Source organism: Tamandua tetradactyla, chromosome 6 (genome assembly GCF_023851605.1).
Source record: "Tamandua tetradactyla isolate mTamTet1 chromosome 6, mTamTet1.pri, whole genome shotgun sequence".
Classification (NCBI taxonomy): domain Eukaryota; kingdom Metazoa; phylum Chordata; class Mammalia; order Pilosa; family Myrmecophagidae; genus Tamandua; species Tamandua tetradactyla.
The window spans coordinates 160,081,606-160,108,140 of record NC_135332.1 but is presented as its reverse complement, the minus strand read 5'-3'; the positions used below and the strand labels follow the sequence as shown (position 1 = coordinate 160,108,140).

The following is a 26,535-nucleotide window of genomic DNA, read 5'->3' as shown; positions in this document are numbered from 1 at the left end:
GTAAAACATAGAGGGCTGACAAGTAGGAAGAGGGAGCAAAGAAGTCTGAGAAAGGCCTGCCAATGAGGCAGATGACAATTCAGGTGGAGGTGAGCTGGAAGATTAGGTAATAAAGCGCTTCAAAAAGGAGGAATCGGGGCTATGCAATGGTGGCTCAGTGGCAGAATTCTCGCCTGCCATGCCAGAGACCTGGGTTTGATTCCCAGTGCCTGCCCATGCAAACAATAACAACAACAAAAAGGAGGAATTGGACAACTATATTGCATGCTGCTGAGAGATCAAGTCAGGAAATGAGGGGACTGGTCATTGGCTTTGGCAAAATATAGGTCATTAATGACTGTGATTAAATGTTTCAGTGAAATAATGAAAAGAAAACCCAGATTGGTGCTGGCTGAAGAAACCAATGAAAGGAAATAAAAGAGAGATAATGAATATTGGGGGAAGTCCTGATATGAATAGTTAAAGAAAAATTGGGTAGTAGCCAAAGAAACACTGGGTCAAAGGAATTTTTTTTTAAGTTGTGTAATCTTCAGGCCTATTTTTAATGTTAATTAGAATGAGCCAGTTCAGAGAGAGAAATTGATAAAGTAGGAGAGAAAAAGTACCATTTCAGAAAAAAAGTTCATGGAAAGATAAGATGGAATTATAGGTTTCTAATGAGGGTTGATTTGTACTTATTCCATTTTATTAAGAAAAAAAATAAAGTATATGTGTTCAGATGCAAAAAGTCTGTGGAATAAATAGTGGGAAAATACTGTCTCATTTCATGTATTTTCCTCTGTGAAATATACAATGACCTTATCACCTGAGAGTTTATCAGGAATGAGGGATTGGGGATTTTAACAAAGTGAATGAAGGAAGAAGGATTAAATAGCCATCCCTGAATGGACACATGAAATCAAATAAGGGAAGTTAAATGCAGTAAGATCTCTGATTAGTACAGTAGTGTGTGATGTGAACAGATTCAGTACAAATACATGATGTTTTCCCTTAGCATTTAGCTTCTCCAGTGCAGGTATGAGGACACAGACAGTTAAATTTAGCACATAAATAATTAGGTTTGGAATTTTTCCAGACAAAAGGAGTAGGGAATATTAAAAAGGAAGAAGGCCATTTGCAGGGACACATTATAGCTGAATCATAGAATTTAGGCTGGGTGAAGAGGGAATTGAGAAAGGTGATATAGAGTAAAAAAACTAGTGTACTCCATGGATTGAGAGTTTTTATAGTATCTAAGAATTGCTGGAAGAAGAGCCCTAGAGAAAGAGAGAGGGAAAGAGTAGTAGCGAAGTGTAAAGGGTAAAATGTTTGACTTAGAGATTTTTGATTTGGTACAATATTGGTGTTGTCAGGAAAGGGCAAGGCAACTTAAGTGGGAGGCTGAGATCATTGGAACGTAGAGGTCACTAATTAAAGAGGTCAGAGAGATGGGTGGGTCAGAGACTTATTTAAGTGACCAATTATGGTGACAGTAGCTATAGAGCCAAAGGAGCCAGTGAGGTAGATACAGTGATGTAACTAATCAATGATTGAGGATTACACCCACACATTTTAGGCCTAGAGGGATATAGGATATGAGAGAGAAATCAGACGCCACTTAAGAGGGAGATGGGGAAATATTCTGTTTAGTGAACAACCAAGTTTCAGCTAGTGCAACAGGATGAAGGCAGTGTTCTGAAAATAACTAGATTAAATTGGTTTGTTGGTGATGGACCAAGAATTCCTGAGGGCCAAGTGGCAGAATGCTGAGGACAGAGAGTGATTCGGATTCCAGAGAAGTATAGGAATAAGTGTTCGCACCACGACAAAAGCATGGAGAAGAAAGAATGATGGGGATGACTTAATGCACATGGTGATGAAATATCTCAAGGTGTCCTGACATTCCAAAGAGGAGTTGAAACAGAATGGTGCATGTAGAGGCACTTTTCTTGCATTCTTTACTAGGCATTCAGTTTTGGGTCTTTGGACATGTGTTGAATGAATATACTGTAGACAACACAATAATCTGTCTAAAATGATCATTTTTACTATAAAATTGTTCATGTTTAAGGTTAAAATAGCATTGTAAGTGGAAATGTAAATGTCCCCTTTCATTCCAACACATCATAAGAACTATTCTCTTAAAGTAACCATTATTAACAGTTGCTTTTATATTCTTCCAGAATTATTAAATCCAGAACTACAAAGACAGTAAAATTGCACACATTGTCCAACAGCTTGTTTTTATTTCTTTTACTTAATAAGATCCTAGTTAACTTTCTGTATCAGTATGGATACATCTACAGACCTCATTTTTTTGAAGGCCACATAGTGTCCCATTATAAGGTATACCCTGCAAAAGGGAGTTTTTAAACTTACCATAAGAACACCATCATTCCTGGAGAATTAGAAGCAGAAAGGCTAACCCTGATTAAGAGTGTCAAATAGCTTAGCAAAGGCCAGTAAAGAACAGACTCAGAGTTGTAACTGAATGTCCAGATAAGGAGACTTGCCCTTCAGCAAGCATCTAACCTGGGTCAGTGATTTGCCAGGTTTCTCTGGCATTGTCACATATTAAACAAGCTGACGGTCAAGACCTTGTCCAGGGGCTGAAGTACTACATCTTTGAAGGAAGTACTTGCACTAATGTCAATGAAATTTTTTCTGAAATAACTGAAAATGGCAATGATGATTCATCTGTAAACTGTGCTCACTCATGGGCTGCCCTGTGTCCTAGGAAATGAGGTACTATCATCTTCTCTTTATGAATAAGTTTTATTTGTCTTATTTGACTAAATTTATTTACTTTATTCATTGCAATAAAAACCAATAACAAAAATTAAAACATTCATTTCATATTGAGAGGTTCAGCATCTGACCTGGTCCATTTTAGAGTCAACTTCTCAACAAAATAGTTTCTTTTTTTTGGTATGCTGTACAGTGGGGGTCACATTTCAATCTTTTTCCATGTGACTACCATGTGACTACAAGTTTTTGCTGAATTTTTTTCTTTTGGAGGGGGGAGCTAGTGCACAGGCCAGGAATTGAGTCTGGATATTCTGCATGGCTGGTGAGAATTCTACCTCCACAAAATAGTTTTTACAGAGGCAGTCCTCAATTTATGGAATATATGCATTCATATAGAATTGGTTTTAAAGTGAAATTTCTTTTCCTATTGATTTTTTACAAAATGGAAAATATGCTGGCTTGTAAAATCCATAAAGTCACTGCTTTTTTTTTTTTTAGCAAATCTTAAAAGCAAATAATTAATTGTTGGCAAAAACATGAACTCTTTTGCTAAGACTTTTGGCAGAATAACTACTTCCCAACTCTCAGACATGTCTGCTGTCTCCATTTGGGTTTTCTTGGGTCTTTTTATCATTTCATAAGAATTCCCCTTTAGCAAGAAATCTTCAGGCTCCATATTCAGTTTCTAGGATTCAGCTTCTTTCCTTCCTATAACAGAATATCTTTTATTTTGTTCTGCTCAGCACTCAGTCATTCTTTTGTAACATTCTTCAAAGTTTCTTTTGGGAAAACCAGCTTAGCCACATTCTCTGTCCATAGGTATGGGTAAGTTCCCTGTGCTGCTCTCCAGGTGGAACATGTGACCCTGTCGTGACCAATAGCTGCACGCCAAGCCCCCTCATGCTGTTGCCTGGGATGGGACAGGTTATATGGTTCCCGTTGGTTCAGTAAAGAGCTCATCTCAGAATTTCTGTGGGATATCCTGGGTAGAGACCTTTCATTTTTCTTTTGACTTGCAGCTGTGAAGATACTGGCTTAAAACTGGGTGCCATCTTGTCATTACATGAAACCTGATATTGAGGCCAAGATGAAGGAGAGAGACCCAAAAGATAGAGAAAGACCAGGATGGAATGATATTATTAAGTCTCTGAACTGCACCACTCTTGAAGACTACATGGATACTTTTCTGGTATGTGAGCCAATAAATTCCTATTATGATTGTTATTATTATTATTATTAAATATTTTAATAATAATACTAGCTATATTGAGTTGGACTTTCTGACCCTTGCAACTGAAGAATTTATAACTGATGAAAAGAACTTGCGAGAAAATTACATCTTCCTTAACACCCCACCCTGACAGGTAAAGAAGCATCACGGAGAGACAGACCGGAATTAGGCTTGCAGTCCTTGAAAGCCACATTAAGTGTTCAGGGCTTTATTGTTGTCATTGTGAGAACCCGCTGAGGAGTTGGAAGTTGGGAACTTATGTAATTGGTGTAGAAGAGAGTGGGTAGGCTAGGGGAATGCCAGATAGGAGGCTCTCTCTACAGTCCATGAGTGATGTTTGAGGCTCAAGCCAAACATAGCAGTGGACATACAGAGAGACACATGGACTTTAAATGTATTTTACCAACATTTATAGGCCTTGAGTCATGGACTTCTCCAGCTCTAACATTTTACATTTGCTTCACCAAATGATACAATTATTAATATTAATTTAATATGCTTCCTTGATGTTCTGAAGTGTTTTTCTCCCCAGTTCCATGTTTTTGAGGCTTTGGACCTAGCATTTGAGTATCATGGATCATTCTGATGTTCTATTTATTTTTTCCCTACATCATCCTTACCCTTCTCTTCTTCAAAAGGAATGAGTCACAGAAAATAACAATCAATGAAATTTTACTCATCCTCTTGATAGCTGATATTAATGTCTTAATTCCCACGTAGGACTTTTTATTCAGCACCATAATTTAAAGACTCAGTTAATGCAGTTGCCTGGATGATATGACAGCAGACATGGAAGTTATTGCTTGGGGTGCTGCTCTACACAGCCCCCTTTCATTTTTCTGTATGGTTTCACTATCTGTCAGAAAGGGGCAGAAGATCTTTGCTGTTGACTGATTTCTTATTCTGTCATACACAACTAACTCGGAAATGATACTTTCCTAGATGATGAACTTTAAAGTTTGTCTTGATGGAATTTCATGAAGTCTTGACATGGTTTTGAAGTTCTTTATAAAGTTCTGGTGACTTTTGCACCATTGCATTTATCCCTTTACTCCTCCTACACTGGAATAGGCCAATAGAGGAATTGTAAGCATCTTAGTAAATTATAAAGTATGGGAAGATCGAGATTTGCCTCACTTTACAGATAAGATGTGTTCCTAAAAAGAGTTCTAAAATAAATCCAATCCTGATGTTAAAATGCTGGGAAGTAACTATTTAAAGGAACCCAGCAGAAAGCCTTGTTTGTGTGAACCAGTATTGCATAGTCATGACTGGACCTATTTGTTTTATTATCTAAAATACGTCGTATTTGGTTTTCTTGTATGGCACATTTGCATTTTTAATTATAGAGTGTATTACATATAATGACAAGCGTCTTTCACTCAGACACACAAACTTAGCATCAAGATATAATATTTAACCCAAGAAAGGAACATTTATATATATTTCCATTCTTTCCAAAAGAAAATCTCTATTCAAAACTGTCCAAAGTGGCTAAAGAGTCAATAATATTAGCAACTATAATAAGAATGAACCACTAAATCGGGTCTTGTGGATATGTCTGCTGTCAAATATAATCACTTACTATTCACTCTTGTTTTCTCATTAAGCCATTACTACCCTTAACAAATAAATGGATTGTTTACATTTAAGTTTGTGTGTGGTGGTGGTATTTTTAAAATTTCACATGTGCTATATTTGAGAGTAGGAAGCCAGACTATTGACAACGTTACCCACATATATACACCCATAATGAAGGCATTGTGTCACTATTTAGGTAACAAATATCTTGAAAGGAAACAGACATAGGAAAAACTGCCTTGTGCACAGGCATGTTACAGCCCTTTTTCTTCTCAAAGATTTTAAGATGTCTCAGTGAGAAGATACCAAGGAAGGGCTGAGGGTACTTCCTTGGTACCCAGGAGTGAGCTTCTCCTTTCTCATACACATGATGGTCCATCAAAGAAAAGGATGAAATGTGGTCCCCATGGATGTAAGAAAAGGAAATCTGTGAGTGTTTTAGTTTGCTAAAGCTGTCAGAATGCAATACACCAGAAATGGGTTGGCTTTTATAAAGGGAATTTATTAAGTTAGGCGTTTACAGTTCTAAGTCCATAAAAATGTCCAAACTAAGGTATCGAAAGAAAGACACCTTAACTGAAGAAAGAGCAGTGGTGTCCAGAACACCTCTGTTAGCTGGGAAGTCACATGGTTTGTGGCTGCTGGTCCTTTGGTTTCTGGTTTCAAACAGCTTCCCTACAGGCATTTTCTTTCCCCATCACCAAGCATCTCTGTCTGTGTTGGCACTGAGCTTTTTCCAAAATGGTTCCCTCTTAAAGGACTCCAGTAAGTGGATTAAGACTCATCTTGAATGGGCAGAGATTAACATCTCCATAGACACCCACTCTTGGGTGGGTTGTATTTCCATGGAAACAACTTAATAAAAAAGATCCCACCCAAGCAATAAGACTGTCCCCACAACACTGGATTAGGATAAAGAACATGGCTGTTACAGTTTCAAATCAGCACAATGAGAGAACATGATATAAGACAATAATTTTGGAGCTATTTATATAAAGAAGAAGAATACCTAAGGTTTCATGGGTCTAGAAAAGTAAGTGAAAAACTAGAGGAGAATTTACATGTGTATGTTGCTACTGTAATAAAAATCATCACGCCATGTTTCCAGTATGGAGATGGAGGGTCTAGAAAGGCTAAAACAAAACTGCATAAATATAAAGCATTGATTATTTAAGATAATTATTTTGCATAATATTTCCCTTCAAGAGTGAAATCTCAAGATTTTGGACTATAACTAGCATAATAAAGAGGAATTTAAGAGACATTAAAATTATTCCACTAATAAATATATAATGGACATACTAACAATGGATCATGTTTTCTTAACACAAAAATTTGGAATTTCTATCAAGAAGATGATCAAGAGATACCAAGTATCCTCACCCTGAACCTCTTCCATCTTCTGACACACAGGCAGCTTCCTTTGTCGTGCCCCAGTTGCCCCAGGAAGCATTTTCTTTCCTTCCACTGAGCATTTCCAAACCCTTCTGACTCTTAGTTGGTTTTCTCTCACCAAGTCAATGCCAGACTTAGGGACATTTTTTCATTTTATAAATTGGAATTTTGAAAAGGAATGGACTTCTGTTTTAAAAAAATATGCATTTTAAAAATATTGTACTTTTACACATTGGACATATTTACAGTTAGTTAATGGATGTACTCATATAATGCCAAATATCTACAAAGTGCTTTGACCATTCCAGTGACAAAAGTTTTTCTTTCAAGTAAGTCAGTATTTTAAGATTTTTCATATGCTTTTACCAGAACCCCTACAGTTTAAAATGTCATTCAATATATTTTTATTACAAGGCATGGTCAATAAGGCCAGTAGACACTGAAGTACAAAGATGAATAGAACACAGTTCTCACCTCAAGGAGTTATGGTCTAGTAGGAAAAACAAGTAAGCAAAACAATCAAACAGCAAAACAACCAGTCAAGTACTGTGATAGCCATAAATATATCATAGTGAAGAGGATCCGCAAAGGAACCGCACCATGCCATTTCTGTGTAAACTAGGAGATTTTACAAGGTTATAATTTACGTCATTGCATGTTGAATGACACTGACTCACTCACTAATTTGTCTTTTCAGTTCCATTTGAGGTAAAAAGTCAAGCTTAAAAAAATTGAGCAGATAAACCTATTAGAAATGTTTCTCTTCCTTGTTTATATTTTTGCTCAGCCCATCGATACTCCTGTGGGATTGTTGGCAGAGATCGTGACCCACAATGACTTATGAGAGGTAGTAAGCAATGCCTGGAATTGTTCCTAAAGGGTTCACATGGAGAAATGAAAGCCATACTCAAATAATGAACTTGAGCAAGAATAAGCATCTTTCTTTCATGTTTAATGGAGAAGTTATAAAGTAGAGACAATAGAAAGTCAATATGATAGTTGATATATTACTTTTCTTATTTTTAATGTATTTTTACTAGTCTTCATACAACAAATCACTCTTGGAATTTCATAAGCAGAGTGAAGAGTTTTGCCAGTGTGATGAAACTGATGTGGTTTTGGATTAAAAGTGTTTAAGTAGGTGTACTCTTTGACCTAGATAAGGAAGTAACCAATTATGAGATAATGGTAAACATATAGTCAATCACCTTAATTACGAAAATAGAAAACTATGAGAATATGGATTTATACACACACAAGAATCAAAGGAACTTCCTGAAAAATGACATTCATAATACAAGTCTCAGTGACCTAAAAATCCAAGAATTAAATCCAATTAAATATAGAGTATGCTTACAATATTTATCCCATTAGTAAAATTGAGAACTTTCCTATTGGGAAAACACCAGAAAAAATTTTCCTTTAATTCATCCTAGGGAAATAGAATGCTCATAAACCAAGTCATTATTTTTCCTCACTCTTCCTTCCACTGCCTTATAGATCCTGAAACACGTTTTGCTAATTGAATTTTTCTTTTGCCTTCATCTATACAACATGCATTATCTGGGATAGCTAATGTGCTTTCCCCGCCTAGTGTGAACTGTTTTTTATCAAGGCAAAATGAGCTGTTGATACTTTTGTGTATAGTTGAAGCAGTTCCAGAATAATCCACTTACTTGATTTGTTAATGCTATGATACTACTATCCTTTCAAACTCAACCCTCATATTTACTAGCCCTATAAAAGAGATGCTGTTCCCACAGTGCGAAGGCTACCCTAAAGGATATCTGCTACTTGGCACCCCTCCCCATGGAATGCTGTAATGTTAACTCACACTTCTCTCAGAGGGAAAGCAATTCAAAAGTAAACAATCAGCTACCTCTCCCAGACATCTGACACATTACATGCAAAGTACCATCAGTCCTGGAGGCTATTTTGTCAGCCTGGATCTTTAAAGTATATAGCATAACAATTTAAAAGAGCCACCCGACAAGCGCATGGGCATGCCTCAACTTTCACTTGGCTACATTTCAAAGAAACCTCACTGGCCACCTGAGCAACTCTGCTGTATATTCTATAGAAAAGACAAATCTTCTGAATAAGAAAGAATCTACCAGACTAGAAAGCACGTTGACCTGCGTGTTTGAGTAAAACACAGCGCAGCCAAGTAGTTATAATCCCCATTTACATAAATGCAACTAAGGTTTTGTTCTTTGTTTTATTATTTTTTTTTACCTGGTTCTGATCACTGGACCAGAAACTGGAGCCTATATCCAGGTAGAGTCTGGTCCAAGTGGAGATATGGAATAGCATTTTAAAGACTTTTTCTAATTTAGAGCAATAAAAACACCTATCACAGTATCTCATAGAATAAGACATAAATATATTCTGAATGAATATGACAAAATTATATGCTGGAAATGACTAAATCAGCTTTCCAGAATGAAAGGCATAAAAAGTTTTATTCTACTTACTTATATGAACATATCTCACATTTTACAGGTGAATTTTTTAAATGTTATCTTTTGTATACAAGCTCATCCCAGGAGAGTGAATTTTTTTTCCATCTGTAGGAGCAAAGTCTGGTTGCGATGTACTTGGAAGCGTTTGGTGACATGCCATCAAGGAATTTATCTTTTTGGACAGCTTGATAAATATCTGTCCTTTAGAAGCTGATCTCATTTTCTCACATTGAAATACATGCTTTTGTATGTTAATATCATCCTTATTTATGGCAAACATATTGCGAGTGTTCCTATCACTCTGTTTCAATTTGCACAAAACTTCTAAGAAACTGTTCAAAGGTCTCAAGTTAATATTGCAGCTGGTTGCTTGAGGCATTTTTGTAATTTTTACTAGCATATCATCAGGTTTTTCAGTTATCACCATTATGTAATTATGCACAAATGTTATGAGTATTACCAATTTGGTAATTTGCTGCTTTATATCCAGGGTATTAAAGTTTTCTTCTATGAGTTTTTTTAATATCAAGAAACATTTTGGTACAAATTATGCTTTACACAATTTCCATTATGTAGAGGCACACAGAGCCACATAGGATTTCTGATGTCAGCCTCTATTCCTCATCAAAGGGATCCCTGATAATCGACTTGAGCCAATGTGGCCAAGCTTATTCTGGTCCCACCAGAATCCTCCTCTATGGGTCCTACTTAGTTACTGTTTTATGTGCTTTAATCTGTGTTGCAATGACTATCTCTTGCTTCCTAGCCTTATATGTAAATCTTGGTTTAGGCCCCTGCATTAGCTAAAAAGAAAAGTCTTTAAATACGAAGTCTACAGCAATTGATATCAATGGAAATCTACAGCCATTGATGTCAACAGAAAGCTTCACCTCCACTGGCATTTTGTGAAGCATTCTGAAAGAAAGTAGTCAGATGTGCACTTGGTTCTCTTTCTCTCTGGGGATCTGTGACTGCTTGAGAACCTATAGAGTGGGCAATGGAAGAGACACTTTAAACTCCTTTGGCCTATGTCATGGTCAGGTTCACGTGTCAACTTGGCCAAGTGGTGGTACTTGTTTGTCTGGTTGGGCAAGTGCTGGCTTGTCTATTGTGATGAGGACATTTCATAGAATTAAGTCATGATCACATCAGCTGCATCCACAGCAGACTGTTTTTGTAATCAGCCAAGGGGAGTGTCTTCTGCAATGAGTGATGCTTAATCTAATCACTGGAAGCCTTTTAAGGAGGATTTAGAAGAGCCAGGCTCTCTTCCTGCTTTGGCTGGTGAGCCTCTCCTGTGGAGTTTGTCCAGACCCTCCATCGGAACCATCAGCTTCACAACCTGCCCTATGGATTTTGGACTCTACATTCCCACGGTTATGTGAGACACTTTTATAAATTTTATATTTGCAAATATTTTCTGTTGATTCTGTTTCTCTAGAGAACTCTAATACAGCCTAAAAGACCTAAAAGAATGATTTCTTATTAAAGTTTACACTGGAAATACCCCTCCCTCATAGACTCATCTCCCACTACAAACCTGCAAAAGCAGTGGAAAGCTGTTGTGACTAGACCATCATTAAAACAAATAATAATATTAAAACTTCTTCCTGGGATGCAGAGAGGTGCATTGGAAAATATAGAGGCTTTGAAGGGTTAAAGACTTGGGTCAAATTACAACTCCTCACTAATTATCTGTGGGATCTTAGACAATGCATATTTTATATTTCTGGGCTCACATTTTATAAGGATCATGAGAAATAATACATGCCAAAGTAGGTGACTCATTAAACAATTATGAAATACATGGTATTTGCGGTAGCGATTCGAGAATTGGAGAACTGGCAATAAGCGAAATATAAATCCTCACTACTCAGGAATGAAAGAGGAGATAGAAACCCTGTTAAAGGTTTGCTGCATACTTAAGCTACATCAGAGGAAAGCACTTGTCCTAAGCAAGTGCTGTCACTCCAGTGTTGGTTTTCAAATTCCTAGAATTATATTGGGAATAGCCATAAATCCTGACAAGAATGATACTCTTCAGCCATTGTAGTTCAGGTAGCACTACTTATCTGTTCTTTTTCCATGACTAGTCTGATGGAGTCTGGTTCTGTATGTCTAATGAAAAGAAATTTGGAGAAGTAGATAGAGTGCACCTTTTGTGCACCCTCACACGACCATCTACCTTGCTGTATAACCCATTCACCTTATGCCTCTCTATTGTTTCCTTTCCTTTCTCTCCAATTCTTCTTCTTCTGTTTTCCTTTGAGAGTGAGCTTCACTTACGGCCTTTTTAGAAAAAACTATTCTAGCTAGTAATGAAGGAATATCAACTGTTGTTCGTTAGTTCTTTGCTCCATTCCCATCCCATCCACTGTCTTCTATGAACTTCTTTTCTTCCCAGACTTTTGCACCTTCAATTCCGTTCTTAAATCTTTGTTGAACAGGCTTATGTGCTAGGTGCTGAAGCATACAGACCAAAATCAGACCTGTTCCCTAACCTCAGGGAGCTCACATTAAATGTAACACCAGATGGCTGAAATCCATTCATTTACTCTATACTGTATTCATTCATTCACTAACCATATATTGAATAACTGCTAGGTGTCAGTCTCTCAAGTTACTACTAGAGAAGCAAAATGAGCTTTCATCCATCACAAATTTACAATATATTGGAGGGAAACATTAAAAAATTGTGTAAGCAAATGCAAATTCTGATTAAGTGATATAAAGGAGAAGAATCAAATGCTATGAGAGAAAATGACAAGGGAATTGAGGCTGGTTTCCCAGACTTTGTGGTCTGGTAGGGAATACATGTAGGCAGATGATCAGTTAGGAGCCATGATGGGCAAACAGGGGGTGCTATGGGAGCACATGGGAGGGACACTTAACCCACATGGTTGGGGGTCACATAAGACTTTCTAGAGAATGTGAGGTCTAAACTGAAGGAAGGGTAGGGGGCCTATGCAGGCCTTATCTCATTTAACACCCCCAAAATCTCTGAGGTAAGGACTATTTTAACTTTTATTTTGATATAGAGGAAATTAATTCCATGAGAGAAGGGAGTGCTTTATACCTCTAGCACATAGTAGGCATTCAGTGAGTACATGTGAAGTGAATAAAAAAAGGTCAGACCCAGGGAAGCTGGATTGAAAGTCCATGCAATGAACTCCCACACCATCTGCCCAGGACAGACATGGTCTGCTCTGAATGGAGGGATTGGAAAGTTTTGTTTGTTGTTGTTGTTTAATTTAAAAAGCCCTACCCTGAGAAGCTGTTTAGTGAGAAGCTCTTATTTTATCCTCCAGCTTGAGGCATTTTGTCCTTCTTGTATCCAGCAGCCCACAACATGGATAGAAGGAAAACTTAGGGGAAGCAGTCCATTTGGCAAAACAAGGTATCAAAATTTAAAAACAAACAAACAACAACAAAAAAACCACAGCTTTTAACTGATGTTTCCATATTGGTTCTATCTTTCACTCGAAAGTGTTGTGGACAGTGCCATGGTTATATTTATTCTAATTTAACTGAAGTAATTGTATCACATGGGAAAACAGCTTTGATTTTTAAAATTATTCTCTTTGAAAAGCTTTCTATGACCAGGGTGACTAAGTCTAATCTTTTTTATGGAGTTTTATTCATTGGTTTAAGAAAATAATCTCTTTTCTCAAATTTTCAGAAGCTTTGTGTATACGTGCTTTTCTCTTATTTGTAAAATTTTGAGAACTGTAGACTGGGAAAAGAAGGAAAAAATAAAGCAAGAGCAATGGATGACCCAAATCAGGGAAGCCTTCCTGGGTTCCTGATACCTGAATGGAATTTTGAAGGTTGAATAAAGGTCAACAATGTAAAGAAGGTGAAGAAAGAGAACTCCAGGAAGTAGGGAAAACACATGCAAAAGCATAGATGCATGAACGAGTAGGATGCACCTGAGCATGCACAAGTAGTTCCTGGCCAGAGGGAAAGGTTCATGTTGGCAAATGGCAAGATATTCGACCAGAGCCTTAAAACATTTTGCATTTATCTGCTATAGAGCTACTGTCAAAAGTCCAGATGAGGCAACTGATATGTGTAAGAGAAAGAGCATTCTAACCCTTTTACATCAATATTCTCTAAATTCTACGATCATATCCTGTTACATCATCAAATAGCAGGTACATAGACTAGGCCTATCAACCCTGGATATGTGTTAGAATTATCTGGGAACCTTAAAAATGCACATTTTCTGGAGCTTAATGAGGTCTAAATGAAACAAAATATTTTCTGGTAGACACACATAGTAGACATTTGTCTGACATGAATAAATGAAAATAACCATGAATTTGATTTTTATTCCACCTATGTCTTTTATTGCAGATTCACTGTTCTATATATGATTCTATTATAAGGTAGGCTCTTTTTATACTATCCCAGCTGTGTCTAGGTAATACAATAAGCAATTTTTTTTTTAGAACTCTAGTTCTAAAGTGCTAAGTATAGAAAGCAGTGTTGAGTGTACATTTTATTAACAGAACAATTTTGAAAACATGTCTCTATCTTTGTTGCCCAACTGGAAAAAAATGACTACTATTGGAAACTTTGGGACTAATACAAGGTTGATGTTACAACAGAAAGTGAAGTAGATATCTGGGGACAGATGATGTATTGGGTCATCCCTCAAATGATTCCATGTAAGATTGTGCTCACTGCACCTATGCATAAAGCAAACACTCTTTGTTGAAATGTTGCATTTTCTTTGAAATCAGCATTCTTCTTGAGTGGCTAGAGGAATCAACGGCACAGACAAGTTCAGAAACTGCCTTCTTCAGCTCATTCTGTACTTGGATTAATCTGAATACCTCACTGCGTGGCTTGGGAATTGAACTCTAACCACCCATTGAGCAATCTCTCTAAACCTTAGCCTTATCTGTCTTAGGCGCTCAGCAAATACTGATTGGCTAAACTGGGACAAAACTGCAAACAGTGCCTGAAGCTAGATAAGTGACATTCTCATATAGCAAACTTATTCATATTAATATTTTATTCCATCATATTTCAGCTGGAGCAGGGATGATATCTTAACTTTGTATCTTTAGGGCCTAGCACAGCCCCCAATTCTTAATAGCTATTCAATAAGTGTGAATGCAATTATTTTGTGAACTTAGAAAAATGCTACAAAAAGAAAAAGAAAAGGACTCTAGTTGGCTGGACTCTTACAATGGAAATTTGTTTTACCTCATTTTTTAAAAAGAGGTAATATGAATATAGTAATAATTTTTGCTTGCTTTTCTTTCATATATATGCAAAGGATATAAAATATATGTATATATTTACATATAGATGATCGTTAATTCCATATGTCAAGTTGGCTAGGTTATGGTACCTAATGTTTGGCCCATACTAGCCTACCATTGCTTAGAGGCATTTTCTTGATGGGATTAGCATCTATGATCAGTTGACTTTAACATAAGCAGCTTCCATAATGTGGGTAGGCCTCAGCTAATCAATTGAAGTCTTAAGGGCAAAGAACTCGAGCGCTCCAGAGAAGAAGAAATTTTACTTCTAGGCTTCATCAATTCTTTTTATAATTTTCAACCCACTGGCTTCCCTTGGGGATTTGGGACTCAAGACTGCAAGATCACCCTTATCAGAATTTCCAGCCTGCCAATCTTATCAACAGATCTCAGACTTGCTAGCCTCCCAAATCATTCCTTAAAATCTATCTATCTATCTATCTATCTATCTATCTATCTATCTATCTATCTATCTATCCATCCATCTATCATCTATCACCTACTTATCTATCTATCTATCTACACACATATATCCTGTTGGGTCTATTCTCTGGAGAACCTTGAATATATATATATGTGTATATATGTATATATAATATATATCTTCTTTTTTCTTTAACAGAATACATTAGAAAAATTCTATGGGACTCAGAGTTAATCAGTAAGAAAACTAAAATTGAACCCAGCAGTCAAAATTATGAATTAAGCAATTTATACAATTTGAGATTTTCTATTCTTCCCATTGAGAAGTGAAGTCTATTTCCTCTAATCTAACTAGCCTTGTGACCCATTTTGACCTACACAATTCCATGGAAATGAAGCTGCGTGATTTATGAGACCAGAATAAAAGAAGCCCAGCAGTTTTTCCCATCTGGGTCTCTTGGAATGTTTGTCCTTGGAACACTCTTTCTTAGCACTCATTGCCATGCTGTTAGAACTTCAAGACACTATGAGCAGGCACTAGAATGGTCTGTTCAAGCTGAGGTCTCACAGCCGGGACAAACCACCAGCCATGTGAGCAAGCCATCACAGACAAGCAACCCAGCTGGGCCTTCAGATGACTAAGGACTCAACCAACATCTGACTGCAGACACTTGAGAGACCTTACATGTGAGTCACCGCATTGCTCCCAGTTGATCCATAGGACTGAGACGTAATATTAAATGGTTGTTTAAGTAATATGTTTTGGGTGGTATGCTATGAAGAAGAGATAACTAGAATAGAATTTGTTATCAGAAATGAGGAAGTATGATAATAATAACATAAAACATGTGTCATTGGATTTGGGACCAGGCAATTCTTGAGACCAGGTAATGCTGATCCAGTCGACGTTCCTGTGAAGGATTTGGGGGTTGGAATGAAAATGAAGATATTATTATTGAGGTCTGGTGAAAAGATGACCTTTGTTATGTAGTGGCAGAAAGTTTATGGCCTAGCAGTAATGTGACCAACAGTAATGTGAAAAATAGAAAATTGACCTAGTGAACTGGTAGACTGGTTAAGGAAATTTCCAGGGAAATTGTTGAACATGCCAATTGGTTTCTTTTAGCCACATATCATAAAGGAAAGATGAATTTTTTAAAAAATGGAAACTCAGATTTTAAGCAGAATTTAGAGAGATATAAAGGATGCAGGACTTCCTTTGTTCAACAATTAAACTGGTTCTAATTACCAGCTACTCTAGATGGCTCTCAAAGTAAGAAAAAGCCTCAGGGTAAAGATCATCTCAAAGGTGAGTTGAAGGAATAAAACCTACTTTTAAGACGAGAAAGATTTAAGAGTGTGCTCATAAATTCTCTCAACTAGATAGTCTTATAATATTCTTAAGACATAATTATACAGTACCCTCACTCTCAATCTAAAAAAGTCAACAGTCTTGAAGAAATTAGTAGCTATTTTTTTGTCTAATACATTGAAAGATGATGAATTTCATAAGAAACCAACAAAGTTTGAAAAGAATTATATTGGTAAAACCAAAATTAGTTCAGCTAAAATAAAAGAGGTGGTGGAAAGACAGTTCAAAATTAAAAAAAAGCTTTTAAACACATAACCTTATATGGACAGGAAGCAGACTGAAAAGCTATTCAGCTGCAAATATAATCATTTTTCTCTTTTCTGCCAAAAAGGAAAGAGGACACACAAGGCAGAACAACGTCAAGGTGGGTAGAGCTAAAAGCCCAGGTGTGGAACCAAAAGCCACAGAAAATATGCCCCAGGAAGCAAAACTGAACATCAACCAAAGCAGTGATAATTTGTGCAGAATTGAATTTCAATACTACATGACTCCTGTTCCTCACTCCCAAAATTAAATAGGAGGGTAAATGGAAATTAATGAATGTTTGGAGAGCAAATAACTTTTCCTTTTAGATCACAAGTATTCAGATCAAGGGAAACCGTAGTGAATATGCAGCATGCAAGGAGACTTGTACACTTAAATCTGATTTAGATTTTAAAAATCTAGCTTTGGAGTCTTGGGTTTTGTTGTAATAGATAAAAGCTTGGAAGCCTTTTGAACGGATGAATGTAAATAATTTGCAGCCAGATGGATGAATGTGATAGAAATTCTTTACTAATTCTTGTATTGAGAAGCAAAATTAATTTCCCTACCCTTGAATATGACTTAACTCTGTGACTTGCTTTAACCAATAGAATGAAGTGAAAGTGATGCTGTTAAACGTCAAAGCTTAGGTCATAAGGATTCATGTAGTTTTTCATTTGGGTCTTTTGGAAAGTTGATCTTGTAATGCACCATCTCAGAATGAGCCATTTTAGACATGTAGTCAAATGGTAGTGATATACAGATATCTGTAGCCTCAGATGACATCTCACTGTAACCATGTAAGAGGCCCCAAATAATGACTACTCGTCTGCATTTACTTACTTAAAATATGTGTAAATACAATAATGGATTGCTATTTTAGGTTACTAAGTTTTGTAGTGTTTTGTTTTGTAGTAATTGATAACACAAAAACTAACATTTTGTCACTATTTCACCACACACACACACAACTATTGCCCATTATCCCAAGGCAATGGTTTGAAATACTTCACTCTCAAAGAAAGAACGTCATGTTATGGACCAGCAATTTTAGCTGGGTTCATGCTAAAGGAGCCAGGAGTTCAACTCTAAACACTTCTTGAAATATTTACTAGTTTCAAGTGATTTATCAAGAGAAATGTCCCCGTAATCAAAAGTTTGGAAAATGTTGCAAATTTATAGCCATCTAGGAAACTCATGATGTACAACAACTCTCTGAAAAATCCTAAACTAAAAAAAAATATTTAGTTTAGGTAATCTATTGTTTTATGAAACAATTTAGACCCCGAAACACTTCTGTTTTCTGATGTCTGTGCAGCTTCCAGACAAGGTGCTTTGGGAATTGTAATCTAAGGCATTTCCATGCCATACTAGAGAAATGGTTCAATATTGATTCATTTATCTTTTAAACAAAAGTTGATTGAGTATACTTGTTTATAATACTGGGTCTTGAGCTACCAAGGCTATGAAAAACTATTTTGCTTTAAAGGATTTCAATACTGAGTAGAACAGACTAAATATTTGAATACATAATTTCAAAATTATGGAAAAAGTGTTATGATAGAATACAGATATGCAAAGAACATTAATAAAAAGGGGGGAAAGTATACTTATTCATTATCAGTGGGGTGTCAGGGAAGATTACAGAGTCCAGGAGTTTGACAGGGATGAAAAGGAGAAAAGCAAAGACAGAAGAAATGTATTTTTTAATTGCAAAGACTGTTAGAAAAAGTTACGGGAAAGGCTAGACTAAATCCTGAGGTACTGGATTAGAGTTAGAAATAACTTATGAATATATTTTAATACATAGAAAATTATGGACATATGTGTATATATGGGTTAGTATAAATTTCATAATTTTGCCATAAAATTTGCATGGTGTAATTAATTAGCATTTTAGATATTTTAAAAAGTAAAATATTTAATGCAGGGAATTTGTGCTTGTAAAAATCTTGGCAGAGATGGAGAAAAAGTAGACATGAGAGCCTACCAAGTTTTTAGGTATTCAAGTTAGCAAGCCACTGTTAAAGATAACTGCTAGTTAGAGAAAATTTTTGGTTGATTGACAAAAAAAACTCAGATTTACTACATATTTGTACAAGATTGACAAAAAAATAACTCAGATTTACTACATATTTGTACAAGCCCACAAATCTGCCTCTATTGTGCAATATAATCACAATGCTGAAAACCATAGATAAAGAGAAAACTCTTAAAGTAGCCAAGAGAAAAGGGCAAGTTAAATGTAGAGGAACAAAGTTAAGGTTTACAGCAGACTTTCATTAGAAAAAAATGCAAGACAGCAGACAATGGTAAACATCTACAAAATACTGTAAGAAAAAATGGCAATAAAGAATTCTAAACAAAAAAAATCAATGAAACACAAAAGTGAAATAAGGGTGTTTCCCAATCAATGAAAAACAAAAGTGAAATAGGGATGTTTTCAGATGTAGAAACATAGAAATAACCCATCATCAGTGCACCACAAGAAAAGTAAAAGGAAAATACCAGGAGAAAACATTATACACACAAGACCTCCGTAAATAGTAAACCTATAGTAAAATATACATATAAAAGATATTTTTGTTTCATTTTAAATTACTTCAAATATGATTAACTTAAAGAAAACAATATGATTAGCTAATATGATTAGCTTAAAGAAACAATAATGCAGTTCCAGGAAGGTAAAGTTGAAGTACACTGGTGAACTTGTAGTACACATGGAATGGTATAAATTTATTTTATGATAGACTTTGGCATGTTAAAAGTGTATATTATAAGCCTTAAAACAACCACTTAAAACTAAACACAACCAAGAAATGTAGCTACTAAGTGAAAAAGACATTACAAAATAATCCAAAGAATTCAGGAAAAGAAGGAAAAGGGGGAAAGTACAGGCAGGAAAAGAAAAGAATGAAGAAAAATTTAGAGACTGAAAGAATGGAACAATATGCAGCATACCAACATACATATGATGGGCATCTCAGAGGGAGAGGAGAGAGAGAAAGGGTAGAGAGAATGGTAGAGAGAATATATAAAAAATAATGGCTGAAAACTCCCCAAATTTGATAAAAGATATAAATCTACACATCCAAGAAGGCAAATGAACTGAAGCAGATCCAGAACAAGACAAAATATAGTCACATTGTTGATAGAAAAAGAAAATTTTGAAAGCACAAAGAGAAAAGTGACTCATCACATATACGTGATTTTCAAGATTAACAGTTAATTTCTCTTGTGAAATCATGGAAGCCAGAAGGCAATAGGATGACACATTTAAAGTGCTGGGAGAAAAATACTGTCAACAAGAATTCTATATGCAACAAAATCATCCTTCAAAAATGAAAGAGAAATTAAGACATTCCCAGACAAACAAAAACTGAGTAAGTCCATCACTAGTAACCCTGTCCTAGAAGACACGCTGAATGGAGTAGTGCAGGATGAAATGAAAGGACACTAGAGAGCCAATCAAAATCATACAAACACATAAAGGACAAAAGCAAACATAGTGTAACATAGGTAAATAGTATTCTGGGAATATTTCATTTATGATTTGTAAGTCTTCCTTATGTGCTGTAAAAGAAAACTGAATGAATTAATATTTATAAACTTATACAATGCATGAAAACAATAACATAAGGCAGGGGGCAGAGTTTAAAAGTTACAGAGATTTTACTGCTACTGAAACTGTTTGTATCAATTCAAGTCTTATTGTCATGAATTTAAGATGATAATTTTAATCTCCATGGTAACTACCAAGGACACAACTTAAAATATTCAGAAAAAGAAGTGAGAAGAGAATCAAAATATACACTAGAAAAAAAAATCAGAAAACAAGTCAGTAATGGAGGAATTGAGAAATAAAAAGGTGTATATATATATATATATATATATATATATATATATATATATATACAGTTACATATAGATATGTAACAAAGAGCAGAATGGCAGAAGTAAGTTTTCCCTTATCACTAGTTATTTGAAAATTAAAAAGATTAAACTCTCCAATTAAAAGGCAGTGAATTGGTAGAATGTTTTTCTTTTTAAATGATCCAGTGATATGCTATCTGTAAGGGAATACTTTAGATACAAAGACAAAAAAAAAAGCTGAAAGCAAAAAGATGGAAAATGATTTTCCATGCAATGTTAATCCAAAAATAGGTGGGTAGCTACATTAAATTATATCAAACTTTATACCAAGCACACAAGAAACAAAAGAAAATGTAGGTAAATGGATTTTGTAAAACTTGAAAACTTTTGCACATCAAAAGATATTTTCAAGAAATTGAAAAGGCAACATGTTAGAACAGGAGAAAATACTTGGAATCAACATATCTGATAGGGGTTTATATTCAGAATATACATAAAGGACTCCTATGACTCATCAAAAAAAAGAGAAAAAAACAACTTTTAAAATGGTCAATATTATTAGCCATTAGGGAAATGTAAGTCAAAACCACAATGAGATGCTACCTCACATCCAATACAATGAGTATTATCAAAGAATAGAAAATAAAAGGTGCTGACAAAGATGCAGAGAAACAGGTACCTTAAAACATTTGTGATGAGCGTTAAAAATGGTGTGGTCATTGCGGAAAATAGTTTTGTGGCTCTTCAAAAGTTAAACACAGAAATTCTGTATGACCCAGCAATACAAATTCTATGTCTATGTACATAGGCAGACATTTTTACAATGATATTAATAGCAGCATTATTCATAGTTGCCAAAATGATGAGGCAACACAAATGTCCATCAGCAGATGAATGGCTAAACAAAATGAGGTAAATACATACAATGGAATATTACAAAATATGTAAAAATGTAAAAATAAAATGGATGAGACTTTAAGACTTCGTCGTCGAGTGAAATAAGTCATACACAAAGGAACAGATATTGAATGATGAAAAATCCAGAATAGATAAAGTAATAGTAACTGGATCAGTTTCCTATGGCTGCTATAACAAAGTACCACAAATGGGTTACTTAAAGTAATGGAAATTTTTCTCTCATTGTTCTAAAGTTTAGAAATGTGAAATCAAGTTGTTCACAGGGTGATGCTCCCTCTAACACCTATAGGGGAGAGCCATTTCTTGCCTCTACCTAGCTTTTGATGGCTTGTCAGCAATCCCTGGCATTATTTGGCTTGCAGCTGCAGCACTTCAAACTCACCTCCATCATCACGTGACATTATTCCATACACAGAACCCCTCTTAAACCTTTCTTAGAAGCATACAAATCATATTGGTTTGAGGGCCATCCTACATCAGTATGACCTCATTTTAACTTAACCAATTAAATCTACAATGACCTTATATAAAATAAAATCACATTCTGAGGTACTGTGTGTTAAGACTTTACAATATCATTTTTGGGACATATTAAAACCATAACAGTGATGAAAAGCACATTAGTAATTGTGAGAGATTGAGATGAGTGAGGAATGGAACTTGACTGCTTCATGCATATGGAATTTCCTTTGGGGATGATGAAGAGGTTTTGGAACTAAATAAAGGTGATAATTGTACAACACTATGAATTCAATAAATGTTACTGAAGTGTACACTTTAAAGTGTTTAATTTTGCATTGTGGCAATTTTACCTCAATAAATAACATGAATTGTATTTCTACTAACAATAATCTACAAACTACTAGATGTTTAAATTTTAAAATATATCATTTACAATAATATCAGAAACATGCAATACTAGGGATAAACTTAATAAAATATATGCAAGACATATGAAAGCTATAATATTGAGAGAAGTTAAAAATGACCAAAGTACATGGAGAGCTACATTATGCTCATGTGTCAGAAGGCTCAATATTATTTCAAACATACTTTTCCCTAATTTGTCTCTATATTAAATGCAATGCCAATCAAAATCACAGCAGGAAGGGTCCCACTTCGAGAATGGAGGTATTAGAATCTTTGTAGATTTGTTCACCCGAGACAAATATAACTGGTGAAAATTATACAAAAATAACCATTTAAAGCCTCTGGAAATTGTTTCAAAGGCATACACATATGAAGAACAGTCATTTCAGAAGATGTACTAAAACTCATTAGGAAGAGCAAGAATTTTTAGCATTTGAACCACAGCCTGCTCCTCCCCTCCCCAATCTCAACCCACTGTGACAGAAATTCCACTCCAAATAGATGCAGTGAAGATCCCAGTGCTCCCTATCCCCACAGCTCCCAGTTCGTGGCTTTAGTATCTCTTCAGCAGGGTTAGGCCACCAGCACTACTTACCTCTCCCATACATGAGTTGCAGAGGTAAGGTGCCAGCAATTACAACCAAGAAGTCAGAAATTTTTTTTCTCCGTCCTGCCCACACTTGTAGAATAGAAACTCTACCTCAGGAATGTCATGCCAAGACACTGGGACCCTGACTTTCCTTTTCCTAACTCACTCATCAGGCAAGGGCTCCAGGGATAAGCAAACAGAGAAGACAAGAGCCTATCATCCTGCACAGCAACCTGATCATAAAGCATAAGGGTCATTCTGAGAGAAGCATGCTGTCCTTCTCATATCTACAGAGAGTCTCAGAGATTTGCCTAGAGGTATAGGCAGATCATAAGAACAAAGAGCTCAGAAGCTCTCCACAAAGGAAATTTATTTATTTTAACCAGTCAGACCTAAATTTAAATAATTCCTAATTTTTTTTTTATTTTAACCATTGTTTCCTCTTGAAAACAATGGAGATTTTGGTGGCAAATAATTTAGAGAATGTTGGTAGTTTCATGAGAGCAAGCTAAACCATAGGTTAACTAGGTATCAGAAAGAACCAGGGAAAAGATAGCCAAGAACAGCTCTCCCCAGGACAAATGAACATCAAAGTCTGGCCTCAAACCTACCCATGCAAAGGAATTAAAATTTAATTGGATCAGACTTTGGAGCGATTTATGCCCCCAGAGCATTATCAAGAACAATAGAGCAATCAAGCAGCAATTACTGCAGGCTATCAGCTGGGTATGATGCCATCAGAGGGATACAGTTTAGCAGAGAGACCAGAGAAAAAGACACAGTCAAAAATAGCCCTGCTCAAATCACTGTCAACCCATGTGACAGTGTGCATGCCCAAGGCTGTGTCCTCTGAGAAGAGACATCAGACGCTTCATACTCCAGGGGATAAAGATTTCACTAAAATATGCCATCAGCCTGTAAGAAAATCAACAAGCAAACAAGAAAAACAAGCCCCACAGCAGGGGAGCTTATTATCCAGATTTTCTACAATATATTATTTTAAATGCTCAGTTTTTGGCAAAAAACAAAAAACAGTAACTAAGTGGCATGCAAAAGTATGATTCATACACAACCAAAAGCAGACAGCAAAAACTGCCTGTGCAATGACCTGGTTATTGGATTTATGAAACTAACACCTCTAAGCAGCCATTATAAATAATATGTTAAAAGAACTAAAGGAAAGTATGCTTAAAAAATCTAAAGGAAGGTTTGATAATAATGTCTCATCAAATAGAGAATACCAATAAAGAGATCGATTTTATAAAATGGAAATGGAAACTCTGGAGTTGAAAACGACCATAACTGAAATGAAAATACTCTGGAGGGACTCAACAATAGATTTGAACTGCCATAAGAAAGAATGAGTGATCTTGAATAAAAATGGAAAGAATTACTGCAATCCAAACAACAGACAGAAATAAGGAAGAGAAATTTGAGGAACAATTAACTGCTTCAACATAGGTACAGGAAGGAGTACCAGAAGAAGGGAGAGGGAAAAATATTCAGATAAACAATGCTTCAGATCTTCCTAAATTTGCCAAAAAATCTTAATCTATACATCCAAACAGTTAAACCTCAAAGAGATCCACATACAGACACATCATAGTAAAAATGCTGAAAGAAAAAGAAAATCATGAAGCAGCAAGAGAAAATCACTTGTCATATACAAAAAAAACCCCAAGTAAGATTAACCTTGACTTTTTATCAGAAACAATAGAGGCCAGAAGGCAGTGGTATGGCATATTCAAAGTGCCCAAAAGAAAAACACTATCTTTTAAAAATGAAGGTGAGGGCAGGCCATGTTGGCTCAGCAGGCAGAGTTCTCACCTGCCATGCTGGAGACCTGGGTTCAATTCCCGGTGCCTGCCCATGCTAAAAAAAGAGGTGCTGAAATAAAGATATTCCTAGATAAACAAAAACTGAAAGAATTAATTGTTATTTAATCCACTTTTCAGGCTGAAATCAAGTAAACACAAAGTATAATTCAAATGCACATTTAAAAAGATCATTTGCAAAGGTAAACAAGCAAACATATAATTCAGTAAAAGTGCATATTTTTGTCTTCTTTTTCTCTCTTAAATAATTTCAAAAGCAATTGCATGAAATAATATGATATAATTACATTGTTGTGTCTATGGCATGGTGACAAACATATTTGATGATAATAACACAAAGGAGGTGGAGGAGAATCTATATTGTTCTAACTCATTGATGCCAGATGGTAACCTACAGATACAAATGAAGATAATGAAAAGTGATAAAGAAAAGGTTAATATAACAAATCCTATAAATATATACATATCTTACTTTCTCCTCTCAACTTTTTCAAAAGACATAAAATTATAAAGTAATAACTATAACAGCAAATCATTGGATTTGTAACATATATAGATGTAATATGTATAACAAAAGAGCACACAAAGAGGGATAATGAAATAGAAGTAACATTTCTATATATCACTGCAATTAAATTAGTAATATTCTAAGTAAATCTTAATAGTTAATATGTATATGGTAAGCCATGGAGCAATCATAAGAAAATAAATTTTTAAAAATTGTGAAAATTTAATTAAAAGAAAATATTATAGTATTCAGTTAAAACAAATTAAAATAGTAAAGGGAAATAGAACAAAAATATGAGATATATAGAAAATGAAAAATAGAGCAGCATAAATCCAACTGTATCAGCAATTTAAATTTATATTGATTAAATATCAATGAATGAATATAAATATAAATTCTTTAGATTTAAATATACAAATAAGTTTAGAGTAAAAGATTGGGAAAAATTTATATATTAGTGCAAACAGCAACCACAAAACCTGAAGAAATTATATTAAGAAAAAATAGACTTTAAAACATCAAAAACAATGATGGAATTATCCATAGAGACATTTTATAATGATGAAAGAGTCAATCCATGAATAATATATAGCAATTAAACATATATATATATATATATATATATATATATATGAACCTAAAAAAAGAGGCTCAGAATGCATGAAGCAAAAACTGACAAAAGAATCAGGAAAATAGGACATTTCAACAATAAGACTTGGGGTGTTCAATATCTCACTTTCAATAATGAATAGAACAACTAGGCAGAGGATCAAAATTAAACAGAAGCTCTGAACATTATAGACCAACTACACTTAACAGAAATTATAGAACACTCTACCCAAAAGCAATAAAATACACATTCTTTTCAAGTGAACAAGAAAAATTCTCCAGGATAGACCATAGGCGAGGCCATGAAACAAACCTCAAATTTAGAAAGACTGAAATCATACAAAATATGCCCTCTGACGAAAATGGAATGATATTAGAAATCAATAATAGTAAGAAACTAGGGAAATTCACGAATGTGTGGAAATTAAACATCGTACTCCTAAAAAAGAATAAATCACAAGGGAAATTGGAAAATACTTTGAGATGAATAAAAATGAAGGTACATAATGGCAAAATGCATGGTACTCAGTAAAAGCACTTCTTAGAGGAAACGTATAGCTATAAACTCCTACAATAAAAAGAAGAAATTTCTCAAATCAATAAATTAATTTACATCTTAAGGTGCT

The 26,535-nt window shown here is 35.2% G+C and overlaps 1 long non-coding RNA gene across 1 annotated transcript in view; it reads left to right on the top strand.

The window, feature by feature from the left end:
- Positions 1 to 15,605: 15,605 nt before the first annotated feature.
- Positions 15,606 to 26,535, top strand: part of LOC143686461 (uncharacterized) — a 63,783-nt gene continuing 52,853 nt past the window's right edge. Inside the window, exon 1 of the long non-coding RNA XR_013177171.1 lies at positions 15,606 to 15,779. This is a non-coding gene — a long non-coding RNA (uncharacterized LOC143686461). The remainder of the gene's footprint in view (positions 15,780 to 26,535) is intronic.